Here is an 18,901-nt window from a genome sequence, read left to right on the forward strand (position 1 = left end):
GAGGAGGAACATCCACCCCGCTCCCCAGCCACCGAGAGGTCACCCCACCGTGGTCCTGCCGCCGGTAGACTCTCCGGCCGACCGCCCGCAGCTGCAGCCACCAGGAGTCTGCCCTGCCGTACTCCTGCCGCCAGGGAAGCCCCGAGCCGATGGCCAGCTGCAGGTAGACCGCCACACCACGCGCCTATCGCGGACCGCTCGCCAACAGCTGCGGCCACTGAGAGACGGCACCCCCGCGCCCCTGCCGCCGGAGAACCCCGCTGCCCAGCTGCTGCTCCTCCTGCCAGGGGACTGCCCCCTCTGGTCCCAGCCACCTGGGAAACCCTCCATCGCCCAGCTGCTGCTCCGGATGCCGGGTAGAGTGCCCCACAGAGCCCCAGCACCTACCCGCACGTGGGGACTCTCCTGCAGCCCCCCCACCGCCCATGCCGCTGGGGGACCCCTGCCCCGCGTCCCAGCCACTGCCCTATGTGTGGACTGGGGACCCCGGCGGCATGCTCCAACTGCCGCTGCCACCCGGGATGCCGGGGGACCCCTGCCCCGCTCCCCAGCTGCCGCTACCCAAGCGGCCCAGGGAGCCATGCTGTGTGCTACAGCCGCCGCCCGGGACTCCGGGTGACCCCTGCCCTGGCCGCTGCCCCCTGGGCAGCCAGGAGAGCCCTGCGGCGCGCTTTGGCCGCCACTGCTGGGGCCATTGAGGGACTCCTGCCCCGCTCCTCGGCCGCTTTGGCCCGAGTGGATCCGTGGCGCGCCGCAGCTCGGGCCACTATGGGACCCCTGCCCCTCTCCCCGGCTGCCACTGACCGGGCAGTCCCGCACCTGGCTGAATTGCGTTCCCCTCAATGGAGCCGTCCGGCACGGGAACCGGGACAAGCACTGCAGGAAGTGCGGCTACACCATGGAGAACTTGCCCCACGTCCTGTGCAGCTTCAAGCCCCACGCCAGAGCCTAGCAGCTGCGCCACAACGCCGTCCAGGACCGCCTAGTGAAAGCCATCGCCCCGCACCTGGGAGAGGTCACCGTTAACCGCGCCATCCCGGACACCGACAGCCTGCTGCACCTGGACATAGTCGTCACAGACGAGGATTGGAAAAAGATCATCCTCGTTGACCTGACGATCCCATTTGAGAATGGGACCCCAGCCTTCCGCAAAGCCCTAGCCCGCGACGATCCCATTTGAGAATAGGACCCCAGCCTTCCGCAAAGCCCTAGCCCACAAACTCAAAAAGTATGCTCCCCTTGCTGACACCCTGTGGGCAAAGGGCTACGAGGTTTACAGCGACGCTCTGATCGTTGGGGCCCTGGGTGCCTGGGACCCCTGTAATGAATGTGTGCCAAGAACCTGTGGGGTGGGTCGCTCATGAGACGCCTAATGGTCTCGGACATTATTTGACGGTCTCGAGACATTTACACAGAGCACATCACCGGCCACCGCCAATACTGGGAGGGAGCTGGCGTGACTTCATGCTCCTTGTGCAGCCTAGGGAGCCCCGCCACGTGCTCCAGCCAATGCTGCCCGAGCCGCCGCCGGGGGATCCCTGCCCTGCGCCCCAGCCACTGCCACTTGCGCTGCCCGGGGAGCCCCACCACCTGCCCCAGCCGCTGCTGCCTGAGCCACCTGGGGTCTCCTGCCCTGTGCCCTGGCTGCAGCTGTCTGGGCAGCCTGGGGAGCCTCGCCACGTGCCCCAGCCGCAGCTGCCTGAGCCACCGGGGGTCTCCTGCCCCACGCCGCTGCCGCCAATGCAGCCAGGGGATCTCCGCCACGTGCCCCAGCCGCGGCTGCCTGAGCCACCGGGGGTCTCCTGCCCCACGCCGCTGCCGCCTATGCAGCCAGGGGATCTCCGCCACGTGCCCCAGCCGCAGCTGCCTGAGCCGCCGGAGGATCCATGCCTGGCACCACAGCCGCTGCTGCCCACGATGCCTTGGGAGCTTCCCGATGCGCTCCAGCAGCAAGACCCCGACCTGCCACCCGCTGGCAGCTCCAGTCACCGGGAGATTGGAGCGGCTGGCACATGGCGGGGCAGAAGCGGAAAGATGCCCCCACTGCACTCCAGCTGTGGAGGGACTCGCCCGCCGCTCACCAGCAACCCCAGCCGCCAGGGGTCAGCCCTGCCACGTGTGAGCTGCCCCAGATGCAGAGCCCCACTGCACCCCAACCACAGAAGGGTTCTCCCACCGCCTACCAGCAACCCCAGCCGCCGGGGGACTGCCCCCCCCACAGGCGAGCTGCTCCAAAACCCGAGAGACCTGCCCACCGATCACCGGACACTCCAGCTGACGAGGGACTCCCCAGCCGCCCACCAGTCGCTCCAACCACCGGGGGACCCCCCAGCCACTCTCCTACTGCCCCAACCGCTGGGGTCTCCCCCCCCCCCGCTGCTCCCGTCGGCGAGATACCCCCCCCCCGACCGCCCCACAGCAGCTGCAACTATTGAGCGTTCCCCCTGCTACACCCCAGCTGCCAAGAGACCTCCGTCCTACACCCCAACAGCCCCAGCTGCTGCGAGAGGTCTCCCCTGTTCTCCAGCGGACACCAGACACCCCCTGCTCTCCAGCAGCCCTCCCCGCCGAGAGGCAACCCCCCACCGATCCTCAGCGGGACACCCCCACTGCTCCTCAAGAGCTCCAGCTACCCAGAGGCATCCCCAGTGCTCCTGGGGCACAGCTACCGCTGAGGGATGCCCCCACCACCGTCAGCCGTGTGCCAGAAGGGCCCCAGCACCCCACAAGATGGCTGCTCAGCCTCAGACACCAACCCAAGGGACCCCAGGACTCTACCAGATGCCTGCCTAGCTGGACCACCCGACCCCACTCCCCCCAGGGGGAGCAGACCAGCCAGAGAAACCTCCGCCGCCGCTGGGACCCCCGCTCCACAGGGGACTGACGACAACCTCATCTACCTGAAATACCCCCTTGCCGCAGATGCACTCATCTGCCCCATCTGCTTGCCACCCCGACGCTTCCATCTCCTCGGAGGGGTCACCAGGCACCTGAAGAGGTGCCACAACAAATCCACCGCCTTCAGCTGTGCCCTCTGCAGCCTGCCCTTCGAGTCCCAGAAGAGGTGCAAGGTGCACCAGGCCAGCTGCAAGAAAGCCCACACAGCAGCAGTTCCGGTCCTGGTCCCCTGCCCTCCCATGCCCCGGCCCGCTGCTCCTGCGCCGCGAGGAAACAGGGCACCTCCACCTGACCCCAGATGTCTAGTACCTTCCTTCTTAACTTGTGTGAACTTGATTTCAATGCCCCTCTGCCATGTACACTGGCCAAACCGGACAGTCTCTACGCAAAGGAATAAATGGACACAAATCAGACATCGAGAATTTTAACATTCAAAACCAGTCGGAGAGCACTTCAATCTCCCTGGACACTCAAACAGACTTCAAAGTGGCCATTCTTCAACCAACAAACCCTTCACAAACAGACTTCAATGAGAAACTGCAGAACTGGAATTAATTTGCAAACTTGACACCATCACATTAGACCTGAATAAAGACTGGGAGTGGCTGGGGCACTCCCAAAAGTAATTTCCCTCTGTTGATACATTAGCACTGACCCCCAACTCGGTAAGGCAACTCCCACCTTTTCATGTGCTGCATTTTTCACTCCATGCATCTGATGAAGTGACAATACTTGTATTAACAGTGTGAATTAGATAGACTTGGTTATATTCTTCTCCCCACCCAGCATATGTTGCATGGATCTCCATTTGTGAGATCATGTGAAGGCTTGAGGTGTCCTTCTGCTCCCAGAGGTCCCCCATCCTGTCCCCCCCCAAAAAACCTACTGTAAATTCTACATCATTATACTTTACTTCTCATTTTTAGGATGTGGCTTGGGATAGGCCACTTAATGGGGGTGGGTGCTTGCAGAGTGAAGATTAAGCTCATTCACAGGAGCTTTGTGATGGAGTGTACATTGTCTAGTGTTTGTGGCAGGCTTTACCGCTGAAGTGCTGCTCAGTACTCGGCTCTTAAACTCTGTTTTTGTGGGGATCGATTTACCCCCGTCAGGCACTCAGCGAGAGAGTTGCTTCTCCCGCCCTTGCAGTTATTTATTTTTTCCACCAAGCTTTGAAATCAGAACTAGCAGGTGGCACCACAGCTCCACAGCCAACCCTAGAGAGGAAAGTGAAGTCCTGCTCTGCAGACCGAGCAGAGCAGGCTGTTGGGACCCACGGGACGTGCAGTCGAGGGGCTCGTCTGACTGGCATCATAGCTATAAGCATAGTGCCTATTCCAGCGTAACTCCCCCACGGAGACGCTATTCCAAATAGAAGCAACTTGGTTCCCCAAAGTTACTACTCTGCTTTGATGAAAAACATCTTCCATCTCAGGTTTTCCATGTACTGCCCATGGATGGTATCCTCCAGGGTCCTCTCCAGCATAGTTCTCGCTCTCAGAGGGATGATGCTGTCTTCTCTTGCAAATACGGCTCCCCTGGGTACCTGGCGACATCTTGGCTGGAAGGGGCCACGGCGATTCGCTTCCTGATGATGTCACGCACAGCACTTGCCACAAAGTTCCTCACCGTAGCATCCAGGCACATCGAAAGATGGAAGACGCAAGTGATTGCTGCAGCGTCAGACAGATCACCCCCTTCGAGAGATGTTGCTGCCTCCCTGCATATGCGAGATGTACACCAGCTCCTTACTGGCCCTCCGGAAAGAATGTGTGAATGATTTTAAGGGTTTCCTGACCATTGACAAAGAAGTGCAACGCATTATTCAGGTGGCCAGGCAAGTGGGTGCTGATGGCTTCGTTGACATTCTTGAGGAAGAAATTGAAGAATTAATTGAGAGCCATAGAGAAGTATTAACTCTTTGTTAGTCAGAGGAACTGATAAAATCATCTACAAAAGACTAAGATGATGACGACTAACTGGAAGAGCCAGCAAGTTGGAATCTTCATAAATTTGCTGAAGCCTTCCAAGCAGCAAAACACTTGAATGATTTAATTTCTGAATACGATCCCTCTATGGAACGAAGCCTCAAAATCACATGTAGCATTACGGACCATTTGAGACCGTATCAAGAAACGTTTGAGCAGCTCAAGAGACAACAGCGACCGTTGCCGATCACCATGTTTTTCAAGGAAAAACAGCCAGCAGCAGATGAGCCTACGCAATCAACTTCTCGAGCTGAACCAGAGCCAACCACTTCGTCTACGACTCGCTCTCCGTCACCCAAGTTCTCAGTCACCTCCGTTTCCTGGATCGGCATCCAGCTCTGACGCCCTGTAATTAAAAATACAGTACTGTAAAATTATATTTTGCCTATGTACTCTTTATTATAGACTGTACATTACTGTATACATTATACATATTACTGTACTGGGGTGTATACACAACCCTGTATGGTATACTGTACTTTATGGGGGATTTAAGGATAATTTTGTCTCTACACAATTTTCGCCTTACGCGCAGATTTTAGAACCTAACCCCCGCGTAAAATGCGACTCCACTGTAATGCACGTGGCAAAATATAATCCCAACTATATACATACACACACACACACACACACACACAAAAAACGATGGTACCTAAATTAGCTGTTACCCATCAGGATAGATCTCAGGGTCATTTGCAGTACTCGGGAAGCACTATGTTTCCAGCCTACTGCAAATGTGTAAGAAGCCTTCTCACTGTGCCTCTATCATCCTCAATTCATTCTTCAGCTTCCGAAGACTTAAAAATTATCTCCCGTCATCAATTGGACAGACAACGGAATAACGTAGCTGACCTTAACATGCATCAAAACAATACCAAGGGCCCTGGGTGTAAAGAAGATTGCTGACAGTTTCATCCAGAAAGCTACAGCGATATAGAAAGTCTTTAAACTGGGATGTTAGTGAAGACAGCTTTTAAGTAATTGCAATGATTTTATTATACTGCCATTCATAACAATGTAATTATGTCATTCAAAAACAATTTAATTCTTAAAATAGCAAAGATAACAATGCTCGACACATTCAGTAATTAGAATATGAAAGAAGGGTGCAGTATAAACGCTGACAATTGCCTCCCCCCCCACCCCAGGGGCGGCTCCAGCCACCAGCACACCAAGCTAGCTCCTCTGGTCACTTAAGAGCCAGCTTTTTAAAGCCTTGTTCTCTATGATTAGCTCCAACCCCTGGTTAAGGCTTGGCAGGTCCTAAAGGGCTTGGGGATGAAAGCCTCCTCAACATGCTCTCAGCCTTGCATAGAAGGCCGCCAGGCTCAGCACACGGTCCCTCAAACAAACGGAGCACAGTATATACTTCAGTCAAGGAGTAAGCACACCACAAACACACACCACCCACGGGCTAAATTTCCTGTAAACTGCGCAGCTGCATGGCCACGGAGCAGCCCATTTAGGGCCGCACAGGCACTCAGGGAACGCGGGCCACAGCGCTGCCCAGGCCATGGCCTGGACCTGCGCGGGCCGGGCGCATATCCTGCAGCCTCAGCCCCAGAGCTGCTGTGATGGGGAGAGGTGCTTCTCCCCCTGCTGCCCAGGTACTGCTGCAGGCAGAGAGCTGGGGGAGTCCTCTCTCCCTGCCATAGCCCCCCCTGCACTCCGAAACTCCTCATCCCCAGCCCTGAGCCTCCTCCCCCACTCCGAACCCCTCGGCCCTACCCCCACCACATGAATTTTGTTATGTGCACTGAGATGACATGTCATATCACCTCCATATCAGTGCACATAAAATTCGTTCCACACATGGGTGAGACATTAGAGGGAACACTGCTCACGGGTCACATAGTTGCTCTTCCTTCACCTGGAGCACTCCCTCAAAAAAATAACGTTAGCAGCTCCTGTACCCTAGCATCTCTCATCCCTTAGCAGCGCGCTTTTTAAAGCTTTGTTCTCCCTGAGTAGCCCCAAACCCTGCTACGGGTTGATGGGTGCTAAAGGGCTTGGCCTCCAAAGCCTCATTAAAAAGCTCTCAACTTGCCTGGCAGGCCACTAGGCTCAGCACAAGTCCCCTCAAACGACCAGACCTCACTATATAATTCAGTCAAGCAGCAACCACACTACACCACACACAACAAACTCCCCCCAAGGGTCACGGATTTGCTCCTGCACCTGGTTAACTGCCTCGCAAAACTCACATTAACCACTCCTGTTCTCTAGCCTCTCTGTGTCCCTTAGGACCGTGGTCTCCAAACTTTTTTCGATCATGCACCCCTATCGGTAAACAATTTTTGAGCATGCACCCCCTGCCGCGCTGCAGAGCTGGCTCTACCATTTTTGCCACCCTAAGCAAAAAAGGGCGCTCAGACCCCCACCCAAACTGCAGAAGACCACTGCCTTTGGAGGGGGCTTTTTAAAGCCTTGTTCTCCCTGAATAGCCCCACCCCCTGGTTATGGGTTGATGGAGAGTTTTTTCATGGGCTTGCTTTAAGCCATGAGGATATATTTTCAGTCTCATAACTATAGACATGAAATTATAACCTATAACATTACTGTAACATGAACATAACAGCCATGCTCAGTGCATTACCAGCCTTCCAGAGACACCCAACATGACAAACTTTGCATTGGATACCACACAATCATTTTATAAAGCCAAACATGGTGTGTAGGCTGTTCCCCTGAGGTACAGAGCGTCACACCTCCCCTCTTAGTCAGTGACTAACCGTCTTGCAGTAAACTGTTATAGTTCTCTTGGCATCCAGCCATTAAGGCCATGAGGCTGCATGCCTCAGTTTCCCCATTCACACACACAATCCAGGGTTTTTTTATGGTTTCTCTGCTGTGATAAGGTTTAAACCTGTTTACAGGTATTAACTGAAAAGTAGCATTATCATAAGATTTAACTTCTGTGTCGAAATTCTTATCCCCAAATCTTAACATTAATACCAATTTTTTTAATCAAATATGGGTGTTTACAATTATCTTTGATACCACACCTGGTGTTCAATTAGTGTAGTTTGAGGTTAGTTTGTTCATTACCCATGGTGTCCTTTGACTCTCTCCCATGAAGTCAGTCGCTGCCTTCTCTTTCCCTCCAGTGTTTCCCTTTGTGTGGGCTCTTAATTTCATCCTATTTCTGGCATTTTGTTAGGGTCTGGCAAGATAAGGGTCTAGGGGGATCCTGCACACTGGCTGGCCCTTTGGGGAGCCGTCTCCCAACCCCAGGACTGTACGTAGGTAGGAAATCCAACTCCCCTTTTGAGGTTACCGTGTGTTTCCCCCTCCCTGTACCAGTCCTTCCCTGCCCCCTAGAGGGCTGTGATCTATGCTCTCTGGGATAGGTGTGTGTGACAGGTTGGATCATAGAAACCCCCTCGGGAGCTGCCACCCGATGTGCAAAGACTACCCCTGCTTCTGTTTTCCTGCCAGCTCAGGACTCCAGCACCCTGTCTGGCTCCAGACGGACCCAAGGTCTGAATCATTTGTCCCAAAGCTGCAAGTTTACCTGAAAACAGCTCACAGTAGCATGCTTGTCTTTAGCACTCAAATGCCCAACTCCCAATGGGGTCTAAACCCAGATAAATCAGTTTTACCCTGCATAAAGCTTATGCAGGGCAAACATAAATTGTTCGCCCTCTATAACACTGATAGAGAGATATGCACAGTTGTTTGCTCCCTGAGGTATTAATACATACTCTGAGTAAATTACTAAATAAAAAGTGATTTTATTAAATACAGACAGTAGGATTTCAGTGGTTCAAAGTGGTAACAGACAGAACAATGTAAGTCACCAAATACAATAAAATAAAATGCACAAATCTATGCCTAATCAAACTGAATACAGATAATTTCCTCACCAGTTCCAGAGCACTCCCTTTTACAGGCTAATCTCCTTTTAGCCTGGGTCCAGCAATCACTCACACCCCCTGTAGTTACTGTCCTTTGTTTCAGTCTCCTTCAAGTATGGGGGGGTGGGGTGGAGAGGCTCCTTCTTTAGCCAGCTGAAGACAAAATGGAGGGGTCTCCCACGGATTTAAATAGACTCTCTCTTATGGGTGAAGACACACCCCCTCCTCCCTTCTCTGCAAAGTCCAGCTCCAAGATGGAGTTCTGGAGTCACCTGGGCAAGTCACATGTCCCTGCATGACTCAGTCTTTACAGGCCGAAGCCATTGTCCACATGGTATCTTGCATGTCTCCAGGAAGACTTCTTATGGGGATTGGAGCATTCCAAGATGCATTATTCTCCAAGTGTTTCCTGATCAGGTACTTAACCTGGCGAATTCCTTCCTAAAGAAGCTGACCAAATGCCTCCCAAAGCTTACTTAGAAACCAAGCAAGCATACAGCCCATATTCTTAACCTTAAGTAGAAAATGATATATATATGTACAAATAGGATGAATAGTTATAGTAGACCATAACCTTTACGGAGATATGTTACATGGCACAGGCAGCACAAAACATATTCCAATTATGTCATACATACATTTATAAGCACACCCCCATAAAGCCTTATGGGGTACACGGTCACAGTGTTCACCCTTTGATCAGCTGCACCTCTTCCCAGCAGCTTTCCCAGAACTGCTCCCTGTCTCTCACCACCCTGGGGGAAAACACCCCCCTTCTCTGTCAGTTGGGTCATTTCTATTCGAACAAACTACCACCTGGCAATTTCCTGGTCTCAACTCCCCTGCTGTTACAGGGGTTGGAACTGCATCTTGATGTAAAAAGAGACAGAGTTACTTTCCAAAAACTTCTCAGAAATAGCATCTTGAAAAATTGGGACCTGGATTGGGGTACCCTCTGCCACCCCTTTCTCTGTCCCTCAGAAGTCAGCTGTGTGACTGCTCCCCTCCAGGAGGAGAGTTGCACGGTTCCTTCTCAAAACCTGGGTCACAGGCTGAGTGCCTGGGTACACAGATGCTGACCCAGCCATCCTCCTAGTGTCCTGGGCATCCTGCCCCAAGTGACTAGTGAGGAGACATTCCTGTACCCCGACTATTCCTTCCCCAGTTTCCTCCTCTGGGCCCCCTCCTTCGTCTGCAGAACTCTGCCAGCTAACAACTGGGACAGTTTCCTTAATCACTGGACAACACCTCTCCTGGCCCTGAGGGCATGTTGCCTTCTGCTGGAAAGGAGCTAGTCTCAGCCCCTCCCATACTTGGAAGCACTCTGCTTCCCTATGCTAGGAGTCACAGGAATCCTCACCCACCTCAGTGGTTTCTGAGATTCCCAGCCCCTTCTCTGGGCCATCTCTCTGCAAGTGGAGAGCTGCATAAGCCCTTTACCACCCATCAACCCCTAACCAGGGGCTGAGGCTACTCAGGGAGAACAAGGCCCTAGCCCCACCACATGTATTTTGTTATGTGCACTGATATGACATGTGCCATATCACCTCCATATCAGTGCACATAAAATTCATTCCACACATGGGTGAGAAATTAGAGGGAACACTGCTTACAGGTCACCTAGTTGCTCTTCCTTCACCTGGAGCACTCCCTCACAAAACTCACAATAGCTGCTCCTGTACCCTAGCATCTCTCATCCCTTAGCAGCGTGCTTTTTAAAGCCTTGTTCTCCCTGAGTAGCCCCAAACCCTGCTAAGGGTTGATGGGTGCTAAAGGGCTTGTCCACCAAAGCCCCATTAAAAAGCTCTCAACTTGCCTGGCAGGCCACTAGGCTCAGCACAAGTCCCCTCAAACGAACAGACCACACTATATAATTCAGTCAAGCAGCAACCACACTACACCACACACAACAAACTCACCCCAAGGGTCACGGATATGCTCCTGCACCTGGTTAACTGCCTCGCAAAACTCACATTAGCCAGTCCTGTTCCCTAGCTTCTCTCTGTCCCTTAGGACAGCGGTCTCCAAACTTTTTTCATCGCGCACCCCTATCAAACAATTTTTGAGCATGCACGCCCCTGCCATGCCGCAGGGCTGGCTCTACCATTTTTGCTGCCCCAGGCCCCCCCACCCGAAAAAAAAAAAAAAAAGCTCGGTCCCCCACCCAAACTGGTGAAGACCAGTGCCTTAGCAGGGGCCTTTTTAAAGCCTTGTTCTCCCTGAATAGCCCCACCCCCTGGTTAGGGGTTGATGCTTGGTAAAGGGCTTGGGGATGAAAACCTCCTTATGCAGCTCTCCACTTGCATAGCAGGCCCCATCCATGCCCTGACGAGGTGTGAACTGCCTTTCTGTTCTTGGAGAGTTTTTGCATGGCCTGCTTTAAGCCATGAGGATACTAACCATTACAGTAACATCACCATAACAGCCATGCTCAGTGCATTACCAGCCTTCCAGAGACACCCAACATGACAAACTTTGCATTGGATACCACACAATCATTTTATAAAGCCGAACATGGTGTGTAGGGTGTTCCCCTGAGGTACAGAGCGTCACACCTCCCCTCTTAGTTTACTGCAAGACGGTTAGTCACTGACTATCTCGAACGCAGTTTGTTGTTATAGTTCTCTTAGCATCCAGCCATTAAGGCCATGAGGCTGCGTGCCTCAGTTTCCCCATTCACACACACAATCCAGGGTTTTTTTATGGTTTCTCTGCTGTGATAAGGTATAAACCTTGACTCTCTCCCATGTAATCATTCACATTTGTGGGCTCTTAATTTCATCCTATTTCTGGCATTTTGATAGGGACTGGCAAGATAAGGGTCTAGGGGGATCCTGCACATTGGCTGGCCCTTTGGGGAGCCGTCTCCCAACTCCAGGACTGTACATGGATAGGAAATCCAACTCCCCTTTTGGGGTTACCCTGTGTTTCCCCCTCCCTGCACTGAGTCCTTCCCTGTCCCCTAGAGGGCTGTGAGCTGTGCTCTCTGGGCTAGGTGTGCCCACCCTTTGATCAGCTGCACCTCTTACCATCAGCTTTCCCAGAACTGCTCCCTGTCTCTCACCAGCCTGGGGGAAAACACCCCCCTTCTCTGTCAGTTGGGTCATTTCTATTCGGACAGACTACCACCTGGCAATTTCCTGGTCTCAACTCCCCTGCTGTTACAGGGGTTGGAACTGCATCTTGATGTAAAGAGACAGAGTTACTTTCCAAAAACTTCTCAGAAATAGCATCCTGAAAAATTGGGACCTGGATTGGGGTACCCTCTGCCACCCCTTTCTCTGTCCCTGAGAAGTCAGCTGTGTCACTGCTCCCCTCCAGGAGGAGAATTTGCACGGTTCCTTCTCAAAACCTGGGTCACAGGCTGAGTGCCTGGGTGTAGAGATGCTGACCCAGCCATCCTCCTAGTCCTGGGCATCCTGCCCCAAGTGACTAGTGAGGAGACATTCTTGTACCCCGACTATTCCTTCCCCAGTTTCCTCCTCTGGGCCCCCTCCTTTCTGCTGCAGAATTCTGCCAGCTAACAACTGGGACAGTTTCCTTAATCAATGAACAACACCCCTCCTGGCCCTGAGGGCATGTTGCCTTCTGCTGGAAAGGAGCTAGTCTCAGCCCCTCCCATACTTGGAAACACTCTGCTTCCCTGTTCTAGGAGTCACAGGAATCCTCACCCACCTCAGTGATTTCTGTGGGACATTTCACTCTGTTCCCTACAGCAGGGTTTATCTCTGGTTCAGCTGCGACCTGAACAGTTCTCTCCCTGGCAGGCATTACACCCTCATCCCTTCCTGATGTGGTGTTGCCTCCAGCTGCAGTGTAGGAGTTGGTCTCAACCACCCTCCCAGCTGGAAGCATGTGGCTTTCCCCCAGCTGCAGAAGAATCAAGGAGACTCTCTCCCATTCTCTCAGCAGTTCCTGAGACCTTACCCTTTCCCTCAGGGGGTCCCAGCATAAAATTCCCTCCTGCTGCAGGCAAATGCTTTAACCTGAACTAGACAGAAAAAAATCATTACCCAAGAGCAGGTCAAATTACCCCGCCCCCCCCCCCCAAGTCAAAACACTTTCCAAACCACATGGATTTTAGCAAGCGGTATGAAGAATCTGCTTTCACCCACCCCCACAACCACTGCCATTTGGCCAGGCAACATATTGGCCTTCGGGACCACACACTGCTTAACCAGAGAGACTTGGGGCAGAGAGATGCAGGGGCCCAGATATTACCCACCAGCAATTTAGACAGCCTTAACATGCTCCATATCCGATTCTGCAGAGGCTAACCTCACAGAACCAATGTGATCCGTTTCAATTGCTTGGGGGGGGGGGGGTCCTGTGTTGAGGACAGCAGAACTAAGGAGCTATTGTTTGCCTGCTTCCTCCTAGTACAGGGCATTTATTCCTCAGGTGATCAGTGGAATTACACTGATAGCACCGTCTGGGCTCTAGGGTCCCAGCCCCCTTCTGTCTTCCCAGGGACCTTCCCTTCCCCCCAGTTTTAAGCCCCTCTTTCTGGTGCCTGCCCTCAATAGATGCCTGATTCTGTTTGAAGGCATCAGCTAAAACAAGCCATCTCATCCACAGACTTGACATCTTTGTCCCATAGACACTGCTTCATATCAGCCTTACGTAGGCTTACATTGCACCAAACACACACTACAGACACACTCACCCCAGGGGTCATGTCCTTGCTCCTGCTTCACCTGGAGAACCCCCTCACAGAACTCAGGTGAGCTGCTCCTGTTCTCTAGCTCCTCTGGCTGCTTAGGAACAGGCTTTTTAAAGCCTTGTCCTCCCTGAGGAGCCCCACCCCCTGGCTAGGGGTTGATAGGTGCTAAAGGGCTTGGCCATCAAAGCCTCATTAAGAAGCTCTCAAGGTTCCTAGCAGGCCTCTAGACTTAGCACAGAGTCCCTCAAAGGAACAGACAACATTGTATACTTCAGTTAAGTAACAAGCACACACCAGACACAAGCTACAGACCATAGGTGCTGACTCTGTGATAAAAATAAAACAACAGAAAAGGAAAGAGCTGCAGAAGTAAAGAGACTGCAGGCAGAAGTCCAGCACCAGAGTGGGGGCTATCCAGTTTATTGCACTGAATGCAGCATGCATGATTAGCTGGTAGGTGACGTGTGTCAACTCGGTGCAAGGAGCTCCTGGCTCTCAGAGACCATGTACGGGCTTCAGAGACCAGAGTGGCTGAACTGGAGGAGCTAAGGGAGACAGAGGTACATTGATGCGACTTTCTGGGACACAGTTGAATGGTCCTACTCCCATTCTGACAGCCTAGGCACTCTTGAGGAGTTATGAGTAAGTTCTGAAGGCAAGGTCAGAATTTTACCAGCAGCAGCTGGCCAACAAAATGATGCCTTAGGAGACTGATAGCACACTCATGCGTAGAAATACTCATTTTACAAGTGCAATTATCTTTTTTTTTCTCAGCCCTGGCCTCCCGCCTGTTGATAATGAACAATTAGTGAAGGGTAGAGGTAGGGTATGGGTATTTGTGTAGGCAGATGTATATTTTTGTCATATTTGAATAAAAATGTCTATATTTAGAGAGAATCTTCTTTCTCCTGTATCTCCTTTATTTATCAACCGCTTTTGATAATATTTGAAATGGAGTCCGTTTTTTGGTTTGTTTGTTTTTTAAGAGACTCCTCATAGTGCAAGGCCCCAACCTGTAGCTTAGTTAGTATATGCCTTAATCCAATGATTCTCAAACTTCTGTACTGGTGACCCCTTTCACATAGCAAGCCTCTGAGTGCGACACCCCCCCCCCCCTATAAATTAAAAACACTTTTTCAATATATTTAACACCCTTATAAATGCTGGAAGCAAAGCAGAGTTTGGGGTGGAGGCTGACAGCGCATGACCCCCATGTAATTACCTCACAACCCCCAGTTTGAGAGCCCCCACCTTAATCCAACCCTCACCCCTGCGCTATACGGTAGCCCCAATGCTCTTTTCTGCTCTCACATAACTATCTCAAACATAGTCAGTCACACATAAGGTACTTACAGTTTCTTGCAATACCAGTCCAGTTCCTTGTGTTACCGCTGCACAAACACCCTACCCAGACCTGACTCCCTACTCCAGTGCTCAACTCAGGCAAACAAGAATTAAGAGGTAAACTGTGCAGGCAAATCATATTGAGGAGCCCCACCAGCTGGTAAGGCTTGTTGGGTGCTAAAGAGCTTGGCCACCAAAGCCTCATTAAAAAGCTCTCAACTTGCCTGGCAGGCCACTAGGCTCAGCACAAGTTCCCTCCAAGGATCTTTCAGTCAAGCAGCAACCACACTACACCACACACCACAAACTCACCCCAAGGGTCACAGAGTTTCTCCTTCACCTGGTTAACGGCCTCATAAAACTCACATTATCCACTCCTGTTCCCTAGCTTCTCTCATCCCTTAGGAGAGGGCTTTTTAAAGCCTTGTTCTCCCTGAATAGCCCCACCCACTGGTTAGGGGTTGATGGGTGGTAAAGGGCTTGGGGATGAAAGCCTCCTTATGCAGCTCTCCACTTGCATAGCAGGCTGCTAGCCTCAGCTCAAGGTCCCTCAAACAGACCACACTATATACTTCAATCAAGTAGTAAGCACACCACAAATACACTAGAGACAACAGGCTCACCCCAAAGGTCACCTAGTTGTTTCTCCTTCACCTGGAGAATTCCCTCATAAAACTCTCCTGTTCTCTAGCTCCTCTGGTCTTTTAGGAGCAGGCTTTTTAAAGCCTTGTTCTTCCTGAGGAGCCCACCCCCTGTTAAAGGATTGATAGATGCTAAAGACCTTGGTCATCAAAGCCTCCTTAACCACCTCTGCACTTGAATACGGCAAGCCTCAGCACAGGATCCCTTAATCAAACAGAGCACACTATATACTTCACTCAAGCAGCAAGCACACCACAGATGCAAACACACACCACAGACAACAAGTTGTAAGAGGGAGAATGAGAAATCCTTTTATCATCAGAGACAAACCAAGTGATCTCAGCTATGATACTTTTCCCCCTCCCCCCCCCCCCAAAGTGGCTATAAGCTAACTCTGTAAGGAAATGGGCTATAAACTTCATTTTAAAAAATGATCCTTTTACCTGGATAAATTCCCCAGATCAGGAGTCATTGGGTGCGTGGCAGATTTAGTAGGCCACAGGGGCTGGTTTGGGATTGCACAGAACTAGGGTTACCATAAATCCGGATTTTCCCGGACATGTCCGTCTTTTCCCGGACATGTCCGGCTTTTTGGGCCTCAAATCCCCGTCCGGGAGGAAATCCCAAAAAGCCGGACATGTCCAGGAAAATAAGGAGGGAGGGGCCGGCGGTGCAGGGCCGGGGCCAGCGGTGCAGGGCTGGGGGCCAGGCCAGGGCCCCCCGCCCCAGCCCCAGCTTACCTGCTGCGTGCCTGCTTCAGGCTTCCCGCGAATCAATTGTTCACAGGAAGCAGCGGAGTTGTGGCGGGGCCGGGAAGGGGCGGGGAAGGGAGCGGAGTTGGGGTGGGGCCGGGGGCCCATGCAGTGTCCTCTTTTTGGACACTGAAAATATGGTAACCCTACTGTCATAACAAGCTACGCTAATTTCTACTCCCTTAAAGAAATGGAAAGAATTCCTGTTTGTCACGTAGGAGCTGACATAGTGGACAGGATCAGAGCCATGATCTATCAGCTTTAAAATATAAGCAATGGAGAACTAAAACCAGAGTACCTGCCCCTGACCATTTCAGAGCATGTTTTGGAACAAAATGTATACTTCTCTCACCCAAAAATAAAAGGGGCAAGAAAAGTGGGATGGGTGAGGAAGAAGAGAGTTAATGCAGGGCTCCCGAAGGACAGCCTCTGAAGTCCTAGAATGCTTCCCTCTGATTCATCATGTATTCGACCCAGAGAAGAGCCTTGTGATTTGAGCAGGCCAGAGCCTGAGTCATGTGCTCCTCTTGCCGTGAGTGCCCTGAGGCTACTGTATCAGGGAGGCAAATATTATGGCTTACATGCTTCATTGTTTTCTTCGAAAAGTATGTAAATTTCTATGCAAATTAATGCAAGTGTCTGATTCAGAGAAAGTTGCTAATGTGAAAAGATGCATCAGCCCCATTTACAGGAGAAAGAATTATCTGCGGCTTTGTAGAGCCTCAGAAAAAGTACTCAATGAATGGCTGCATGATCTTTCCTCATTCCCAGCACCCTCCTTTGAGAAGGGGCACAGCTGTGTGTTCACATTCCACACTCTGAGGTCCACACTTGTCCATCCCGGCTACCTTCATGGCTTCATGTCAGGAGGGCTCCGTGGTTTGCAGGCTTTGATTGTTCTGCCATGTTGTGCCTTGTTCTTTTCCTTTCCTCACCTCTGTCTCTATCTTCCCCCCTCTCTGTTCCTCTTTTTTTTTGTCTCGTTTTTACAGGCTGTTTCCACTATGTCACTGATTTCTGAACCCTCCCTGGAGCTGCTTTCCAGCCCAACAAATCCAGACTCAATCGACTCTCCTCCCGGTACAGTTCTGCTGCCCCAGTCAAACCCCATGGGACAGGCCACAGCAGGGACCTACCAGCCCTGCTGCCACCTGCCACCTTGGAAGTCCTTCATATTGAAGAAGAAGGCAGCAGCGCTGCAGTTGCAGCTATTCCAGGACGTTCTGCCACCACTCCACAGCTCCGCTCTGTGGCTCGGATGGGTCAGTCACTTCCAGAGGACTTTGCTATTTCTGCTCCTTTTGGGGATCATGTGCTTTCTTTGAGCTCAGTCAGGCTGAGCCAAAAGTCAAATCCTCCTAGAGAGGTGTCGCAGGCCATGATATCCTCCAAGACGGAATCTCTGTCTGTTCCTTCTAGTGCAGAGGCCCACAGTCTGGGGCTTGATGAGGCAAAAGCCACTGAAAAGAAAGAGCACAGAACTGAGACCAAGCTCACAACTGTTCCTGTTTCTAGCCCTAGCATAACCAGCCGAGTGAAGGGGCAGACACCCAAGGAATCAGCAGAGCAGGCCATTTTCAGGGATAATTCAGCCTTTCCTTCCCAGAAGGATGGAAAAATGGAAGCAGCTTTAGATCAGCTGTGGGCTCTGGAGCTATCTGAGCTTATACCAGAGCTATATTCTGAGAATGACCATGTCTTGCAGTCAGCGTGTGAGCCTCCTATTGTGGCTGTGGACCGGTGGGATGTCTTCCCAGATACTAAAGGCCAGTTGGGTCTTGGAGCAGAACAAAGACAGAAGCAGGATGCTGAAATTGAGCATGAAAGCAGGACAGATGACTCTCCTGATATGGTTAAAAAGAGGCAGAGCAGAGCGAGAACTCCTAGGAAAGGTGGCCCTACTAAGAGCAAGCCAGGAGAAGACAGGGAAAGAGAGCAAGTGAGAAGCTCAACAGTCACTCCAGAAAGGGCTGAAAATGTTTGGAAGGATGAATTGGATCTGCTGTCTGTCTCCAAGCCACCTATTGAGAGGCTTTCTGCATCAGGCCAGGCAGGCATTGAGTGAATGCAGGAGTGGGCAGGTTCTAGCTAGCCGCCTGTGCATGGTGTGAGTGCATATTTGGGCTCTTCCGGAGCAGTCTGATGGCTTACTCCAGACTAACCGCATGCTGGTCTGGGGTGCTTGGAATCACTGTAATGACAGCTGCATGGCGCAGAGGTCTGAGACCCTTCAATCTAGCAGCTTTGTGGTACCTGTTGCATGTGGATCTGTGATTGGCTGCTTGTGCATCCAAAGAGACCGTAAAGAGCAAAGTCCTGCACACTTCCTCTCTCTTCTCCCCACTTCCTCTTGAGGTTCTATTACTAAAGACAATGTATCTGTTCCCCCCTCCCAGTGGAAAACAGGGTTCAAAGTTAAGTATTCATTAAGGTGATTCCCAAAGTGGGCTTCCAAAGACCTTTCTTATCCCCTCTCCACACTCCCCCGGTTAATCTCTCACGTGTATTGTGCAGTGTTTGCTGGCCTGCCACCTCCTCCCCATGCAGGCGCACACACTACTGCTGAGCTGCCACATCTGCAGGTAAAGCAACAGGTGATTCCTTGAATGCTCCCCACCTTCCCTCGCTGCTCCCATTGCAGCCTTTGGTGAAGCTGGGGTGTGGGGTCAGAGCTACCCAAGAGGGCACAGAAGAGAGAGAAAAACGATGCAGAAGGAAAAGGGGGGAAATACCCTGAAAAGAAGAGACAAGAAGGTG

This window comes from Chrysemys picta, chromosome 15, assembly GCF_011386835.1.
Source record: "Chrysemys picta bellii isolate R12L10 chromosome 15, ASM1138683v2, whole genome shotgun sequence".
NCBI lineage: Eukaryota > Metazoa > Chordata > Testudines > Emydidae > Chrysemys > Chrysemys picta.